Below are 8667 nucleotides of genomic sequence, written 5' to 3'. Positions count from 1 at the left end.
TTACCTGCGCACAGCATTGTGTTGTGTTTTAGGGTTAACAGGAATGACTGTAAAATTAATGTATAATTTCCTTCCAGGCAATTACATTGCAATATATAATAAAATATACATTTTAAGGTATACATCTGTAAATCATTGTAAAATCAATATCTGTAATTATAAAGTTTTGTATTTTCTCTACCCACTTGTAATATTAAAACCTTGAGAACAATTTTCAATTTCATATTTATTTATCACACATTCATAAAGAAAAGAGAGACAAGTTTACTAGTGTAATGTTTAAAAATGCTCTTTTGTAGTATATATATATATATATATATATATATATATATATATATATATATATATATATATATATATATATATATATATATATATATATATATATATATATATATATATATATATATTCAAATTAGTTTAATTAGTATGATAACAAAACATCGTTTTGTTGATGAAAAAAATTAAAACGGATAAAAACTGCATATTCCATCATGCATTGCAAAACAAGGAACTACGCAGCCGTGTTTCTAACCAATCGCATTCGCACAGCCTCAGCCTGGTGATCAGTTTGCGGGAACTTTGGAGAGGAAGAGCTGTTACAACCTGCCACTTATCCGCGGAAAGGTTAGTATAATGTTTACGATCTGCTTTAATAAAGCATAATGTCTAAATGTATTTATTAGCGTATTATGAGGACAAAGCATCTGCGTTGTTGTGATAAAAAGCCGTAATAAGGCAAGCTAATCGTGCTAGCATAGCAATTTGAAATAGTTGAGCCGCATTTTGCAGTTTATTCCCCAAATACAATATAAACAACCCAGTGTTACTCTCATTGATAATGTGTGACATTAACCACGTTTTATCACTCTTAGACTCTTGTGTTACATAAACAAGCTGAAACCACAGTTCTTAATATCTGTGTTGTAAAAGTGAAACAAAACGCATCATTGCATCTATATCACAAACGTTATCACTGAGTTTGTCATCAGTTGTAACGTTAGCATTTAAGTAACGTTACTAATACATCTGTGATGGTGAAATTCTTCAAGGCATCTACATGTTTTATGTCATCAATAATGAATCAAACCCCAAAACACTCACCTACATGACAGTTTAATCATTTGTATGACACACCCTAGATTTATTGTTTGGATTATTTTTATTTTTATACTTGTAGTGTAGTATTGACTAGTGTAAAACCACATTAAAGTGTTTGAATTCTGTTCAATTTATTTATTTTTTTGGGAACTGACAGGGTTGCTGTGATCATAAGAAATCTGTACATGGTTGAATAATTTCAAACATTTTATTTTCATTGCTGATATTAAACATTTCTTAATGTAAATATGGTTACAAATAGGCAATTATTTGATAAGTAACATTTTCTGTTAAACTTTTTACTCTATAAGCAAAATTGCTAATATGTTTGTAATGGATGATTTTATATAAAATAACAAAATCATTTAAAGTAAAAGCATTATCCCTAGTGGTCCCCACTTCAGTTGTAATGGAACTTGTGTTTCTTGTTTGGTACTTCAAATTATTCAGTAAAATGCCACCAAAGTCCAAGGCAGTTGGGGCGAAGAAAGCGAGAGCTCCAGCAAAGAGGAAACTGGCTGAAGAATTCCCACCTGGAGAAGTTCTTACGGATAATGCAAAGAAAAAATGGAAGTTGGGATCAGCTGTGGGTCAGGGAGGTTTTGGCCTGCTGTATCTTGGTAGGATTCAGAAACGCTGTTGGAAATTAAGTTCAGATTCTTTATTTTGCTTTATTTATCAGTTGCTCAAATATAAATTTGTCATATCTTTTAGCAAATGAAGACTCCTCAGGATCTGTTGGTGTTGATGCACCTTATGTCATTAAAGTGGTGAGTGAGGGACTTTTGTTGCTGCCAGCAGATATATGTCTAGATCTTTAACTTTTTGAATGGCTGTGATGTTTGGGTGGTCAGCAATGTAATGTCAATCAATGAAAGGCATTTCCTTGACCTTAACTAGAACAATTAACAAATTATACAAAAAAAAAGTATAAAAACGTATTTTTAAATTATTTCAATTAACAATACCAAACAATAACAACCATCACTTTTATTATTGTTTTATTTTAAGTAAACAAAGCAATACAACTTTTACATGATTTTTACATGATACATTGTAATTTGGGTAAATGAGTGTGACTTTTGCAAGGGCAGGTAGACAAGTGTTTACATTTTACAAGCAAACTAAATGGAATAATTTAGTGCTTTGGTAAAATGACACTTCATGGGAGTGCTATAATGTATGTGTACTTTCCCGCTGCTGTTTTTTTTTTTTTTTTAATGCATGTGGGTTCACATTTTTAATATTTCATTTTAAATGTCAGTTATTTTTCGTGATTGTTTTTTACTGTCTTGTAGGAGCCCAGTGACAATGGCCCTCTCTTCTCTGAACTGAAGTTCTACATGCGAGCTGCCAAACCCAATCTAAGTATGCCTTTGCAACTGCAAACATATGCATGATGAGCCAGACTGAAAAAAGTCGAGGAGCAACTCTTTTAATTAAAGAAAGTTCTGAGCTCACCACTGAGGGCCTTATGGAGACAGACAAACCACAACTCTCTGCCTTTGGTGGCTCTTATGGCTGCCCCAAGGCCACAGCATTGCGCTTTACTTAATAACAATCCAAATGTCAGTCTCCCTTGACAATTAACTACTATATTACTAAGGGATGCTCATGTTTTATTCATTGGAATATTGTAATGGTGGTAAATATTTGTCCCACCAGCAGATTACCTTGCGGCACAATGTCAGTTTGGTCCCCGAGGAATTTTCTTATATTACTTTTAAGAACCAACAAGTTTAAAGAATAAAAGTTTTGAATAATTTATTTGATTGCATTTAATGGTCACTGTGATAATCTTAGTTAGTAATTTTAGAACTGATTTAGGACACTGTCATGTTTCTTGATTTCAGGTTGAATTGGAATAGTTCATATGTTGTGACAGAATGTTTTATGTTTTTCAGTTGGGGCTTGGATGAATTCAAGGAAAATTGACTATTTGGGAGTTCCAAAATATTGGGGCTCTGGCTTTCATGAGAAAGGTGGTAAAAGGTAGGGAAAATAATCACCGTTTCTCCAAGTTTTGCAAGACAAATAACACAACATCTTTTATTATTATTAAAATGTTTTTTCTTTGATCTTTTGAACATGCAAACAGGCAATTCAAATACGATAATTTTACCTAAATGTTCATGACAGGTACAGATTTATGGTCATGGATCGATTTGGAGTGGACCTACAGAAGAAGTTTGAGGGAAATGGAAAGAAATTTCCAAGGAAACTGGTTCTTCAGCTGGGTCTCAGACTTGTAGGTTTCTTCTAAAAGTATCTCTATCGAAAGTAGCAATCTATGCAATGTATTTAAATAAATAAATGTATTTATTTATTTATTTATATAAGGAAAACCTTTTAAACTTGCACACAATCTTTTCATTGACTGCTGTGGCATTGCAAGCAGTGGGAGAACATCTTATATTGCTGTATTATTAAAATATCTCATATTCTAACATATCTTTCATCTCTCTAGCTTGACATTCTGGAGTACATCCATGACCATGAATATGTGCATGCAGACATCAAAGCCTCCAACCTCCTTCTGTCCTACACCAACCCCAATCAGGTTTGTTTCAAGCCTTCCACACATTTCAGTTACAGATCTCTGTTTCCATGGTTGTGTATGGCTCTAACTGTACAGCCGTAGAGGGCAGTGTGTGTAAACTGCAGGGCTATACAAAGCTCCCACTTCTTTGAATTGGAGTACCAGTGATCTGCAATGTAAGAAACTACTTGTCTTATTTTTTTCTCCATCTGTTAATGAGATTTGGGTGGAGGAAAAAAAGCAAAACAATTTAAGCCTTTAAATGCGGCTCATAAACTGGAGAGATAAGAGACAATATTGAAGCTGTCTGTAGCAAATACGGTTTGGGTGGTGGGCAAGAGCAAATATTTAATTTGAAGATTAATAATGTATCTGTTGTGTATTATTAAGCTGCTATTTTTTAAGTCACAGTTTAAAACTCTGCCTCTTGGGATTAGTCGCTGCTTGCTTGGTGACTCGGAGCATGCTTCTTTTTTTTTTATTACTCGTGTCTTCTTTTTGCTTCTTAATACATGCCTGTGTTTTATTAGTGTGTGTGAAAAATGCACTGGGTTTAGTCTAAATTATTGAAATGCTTAATATTCTAAAGGGGTCATTGGATGCTGCGTGTACTTTTACAAGTTGTTTGAACTGAAATGTTTTGGCAGTGTGTGTACACAACCATCCTATAATGATAAAAATCCACACAGTGTTTTTTTTATTTTTTTATTTCATTAAATAATTTCCCCTTTCTCAAATCAAGCTGTTCTCAGTCAGGCCCCTTCCACAATAGTTTGATTGACAGTAGCGTTTCAGCACAGACTTGACTGGTGTCTTGCCTTATGCCTGCCCTGAGTGAGCTGATATCAGTCTGCTATTATTTCACAAGAATGTCTCCTAAGTGATTGAGGTGTTCGGTTGTTGGATGTATTCATGAACTGAATATAGCAGTCGTCATTTACTCCCGACATCTGAACCACTGAAGACACCGTAAATTATATTTGTTTTTTTGAAGGGAAATCACCCCGATCTACCTAAATGTGTTTATGTTCGCAAGAATCATTCGTGATCCAGCTTCACCTCCGGAAGTGAGTGTAAGGGTTTTTTATTTTTTTATTTTTTTATTAATGAATCTTTGCATATCACCTTTCCTTATAAGGTGCTAATTAGCAAGTTTCACGATGGCTGAAGTAAACAGTCTCATTTATATTTAAAAGAAAAAGCTACAAAGCAGCTTGCTCTAATTTTCAACAGTTTTTTTACAGGGTAAAAAGGGTTTATTTTACACTACCATTGAGAAATTTTAACCAAACTATGTTAAAGACTTGATGAGTGGACATCCGATGACCCCTTTAATATTATAAACAGCGGAATAGGAAGTATTTGAAATATTAGTGTGTGTGATAAGGATTTGGTGTTATTGTTTTTTAAAGAACTGTAGGCTAGACTCAATCCTTTGACTTTAGAATACTGAAGAATTAGCAGAATATGAATGACTTCTATGAACTGGTTCTTTTAATTAATTATTCCAAAATATTTTAAATCATAAATTAGCAGTTTGAATCAGTCTGGAACATCTTTCAGAGAGTGAACTCGCAAGTCCATTCAAGTGGTTACTATATGAACAGCCAAAAGTAATTATAACATGCAGTTTAACAAAGTTTAAGTTTTTGTGTCTTTGATAATATTTTTGCGTGAGTGTTGATGCTGGCAGTTTCTAATCACCAGCCCCAGCTTTGAAAACCTCCTAACTTTTTATTTTTATTTGTTTAAGTTTGTGATGTTTGTCACTGTAGGTGAGCTGTTAATCTTTACTGTTGCAAATTGCCACATGCAGTTATTTCTGAGACACTCTACCTGGACACATCAAATCATTTAGCACTTTTTGGGGGAGGTAATAGGTACACCTCCAGTTTGTGCACAGACTGTATTGGTATCTTTGGAACTCTGTTAACGGCTTCCTGTTGCTTTGAAAACAAAGTGCTAATTGTCAGATCTCTTTTATAAGTGATACATACTTCTAATTAGCAATCAGTCTGTTTGCAGCTTCAAATGTCATTCATTTGTAGTAATCTTCAAGTCTTGAAGACTTTATTATGTTGGATGTGTCATATATCAAAATAATATTTAATTTCCCAGTTGTTTTTTTTTTTCTGTAATTGATTTACCAGTGATTTGTATGTTGTTGTACTACAAGCTTTTGATTTGACTCTTATTATTATTTTTTTTTACCCAGGTATATTTAGTGGATTATGGATTGGCCTACAGATATTCTCCTGAAGGAGTGCCAAAGGAGTACAAAGAAGACCCAAAGAGGTGTCATGATGGGACCATTGAGTTCACTAGTATTGATGCACACAAAGGAGTCGGTAAGAAATTGTAACAATCAGTTCTATTAGTCACTCTTAATGTTCAAATTTTAGGGCTAGGTAGGGTTGGGTACCGAAACCCAGTACCAGTATTGCACTGGTACCTATGGGACCGGTATGCACCGAACCAAATCAGCACGCAGATTCGGTGCCAAAAGTCTTTAATTTTAGGCAGTCTGTTGTCAGACTGTTTGTGTATTCAACAATCTCACTAGAATATTAAAATTAATGGCAAAATGAATGTTTGGAAATGTAAACTAATATTTCCTACTGACATACTACAGCAAAATATATAAATAACTGTCTTAAACCCCCTTATTGGGGTGAAAATACTAATGTGCCTAAGACTGTAGTTTACAAATGACATTGTTGCCACTTTATAAAGAATGAGCATACAGTCATTCAAAGAACTGATTAAAGACAGTGACAGACAGCACTCATTTTAACTAAATATCAGAGTGAGTGACAGAGATACAGTAGAAACATTATGTGTGGTTTTCTATAAAATAATGACCCAGATCATGAAATACATTTATTAGCCATTGAGTAATGGAAGCTTGGGAAATGAGAGCATCCAAGGAGCGTGTGAATGCTATGGATTTATTTAGAATCTTTTTAATGTTCTTTAATATTATCTTTTTAGGCTTTTTTTATTTTATTTATTTTTATAGAAGTATCGGTTCAGGCTATGTTTAGGCACCGGTACATTTTAAAGGTATCAAAATGGTACCGGTATCGAATAAAACCAAATCGATACCCAACCCTGGCCTAGGCGAATCCATATGGCCTGACATATATTTATTTTTGTAACCCCTGGAGATTCAGGTAGCATGCATTTGAGCAGCCATTGAAGTGTAAATTATGTAAAAGATCACATTGTGATAAAAAAATAGTATTTCTCTTCATAATTTGTCTAAATGTTGATTTAATGGTACTTTGCATCAAATAATACAAAAGTGGGGTACCCTTTTAAAATAGCCTCTGATATGAATGTTTTTTTTAAGAGTTCCTCTCTGTGTTGGTGTATATTGCATTTCAGCCCCTTCAAGAAGAGGAGACCTGGAAATCATGGGCTACTGCATGATCCAGTGGCTTTGTGGCCTGTCTTCCCTGGGAGGACAAACTTCAGGACCCACTGTATGTCAGAGACTCCAAACTCAGGTGATTGTCTTTAACCTCATTTGTTGCATTTAGGTTTTACTTATTTCTGTACTAAATAGTAATCTACCTATTTGACCTATAAATATATATATATATATATATTATATATATATTTTGCCATGTGATAATAAATATTGGGATGATGAATAAAGAATAACTAATATGCCTCTTTGCAGTAAAACTAATTCTTTTTTTTCATTCTTTCCATAAAGCAGTGTTTTTTTTTTTTTTTACGGATACAATTTAAAATTGTAATTTTTTTAAAAATAATTTTTGAATTTTCTTCTCCTCAGGTGTAGAGACAATATTGATGAGTTGTTGAAAAGCTGTTTCCCTTCAGACAATTTACCAGGTGAGAAAAACTGAGCAGTCTTTAAGTTAGCTGGAGAAGCTTTCATACATTTAAAAAACTAAATGTACTTTGGTTGTAAAATATCAATTATATAGTCTGTAATACGATAGGTTAATAGTCTTAGGAAATTTCATACAACTAAATGGGATTAAAGCATAATTATTTTTTTAACCCATGTTGCACACGCAAAAGCACCTGTGAATTCTGCATTATACTTTTTGTTTGTCTGCCACAGCAGTAATTGGAGTGACGCACTTTCGAGCTCTGATATGCAAACAAGAGTGCAAGGGCCTTTTCTATTTATAATGAATGTGGCCCTGTGATTGAGTCTTAATTAGAGCTAATCTATCAGCTCTGTGCTAATTCCCAGCAACTTCTCACACTTTCTTTAAACTGGAGCGTAATTGCTTTCATCTTTTTATAAATATTCACATTTCTGTTTACAAATATTTGTTGTGAAACGTTTAGCAATTATAAAAAAAAGTATACATAACCTGAATTCGTCCAGTGTGGTGCCTCATAAACGTTCCTCTTTGTCTGATGCTTCATTAATTGTAGGAAATATTATAAATGCACCTATTAATAAATATTAATACAATTGCCTTTAGTATCAGTTAAATAGTGTAGGAAATATTGAGGAAAAAAGTCTAGTGTAGCATTAGTCATTGTGTTTTTATTTACATAATCAGTGTCAAAGAAATAGTCAACATAAGAAATATTTCATTTTCATTTTACATAGTGATATTTCTTTAAGATTAAAAAAAAATTGTTAAATTTAGATTCTGAATTTCATTTGCAATGCTACATTTTTGTACTATGTGTGTGTATATGCACATAATAAACATTGCATTTGCCCTTCTCGACCGCAAAACATAAAAGTTGAAGTTTTGAAACTTGTTTTTCACCCTTCTCCATTCTCGACCTCAGTATTGCATAGTTTTGCAGACAGTGCGTGTCAGTCTGTACTTTTGCAAAACTTTAGGGCGTTCTTTCTTTGTGTCGTTTAAAAATCAAAGATGTCATTGGCTCCCTTTGCTCATCCGCTGATGTGATGGCAGTTCTTAAACCCTGTGACAGCCGCGCGGCAGACGGCGAGATCCCTCCTGAGGCTGTTGTCTTGTGCGTACACGCCGCATCACAACACCGAGGTGATGGGAGGCGGCACT

General features: G+C 33.8%; 1 pseudogene; it reads left to right on the top strand.

Annotated features, from left to right (window-relative positions):
- Window positions 1–523: 523 nt before the first annotated feature.
- Window positions 524–7515, top strand: LOC113094550 (serine/threonine-protein kinase VRK1-like; annotated as a pseudogene).
- The last annotated feature ends 1152 nt before the right edge of the window (window positions 7516–8667 follow it).

Source organism: Carassius auratus, unplaced genomic scaffold (assembly GCF_003368295.1).
Source record: "Carassius auratus strain Wakin unplaced genomic scaffold, ASM336829v1 scaf_tig00215410, whole genome shotgun sequence".
Classification (NCBI taxonomy): domain Eukaryota; kingdom Metazoa; phylum Chordata; class Actinopteri; order Cypriniformes; family Cyprinidae; genus Carassius; species Carassius auratus.
The sequence above is the reverse complement of the archived record's forward strand: the minus strand, read 5'-3'. Positions and strand labels throughout refer to the sequence as shown.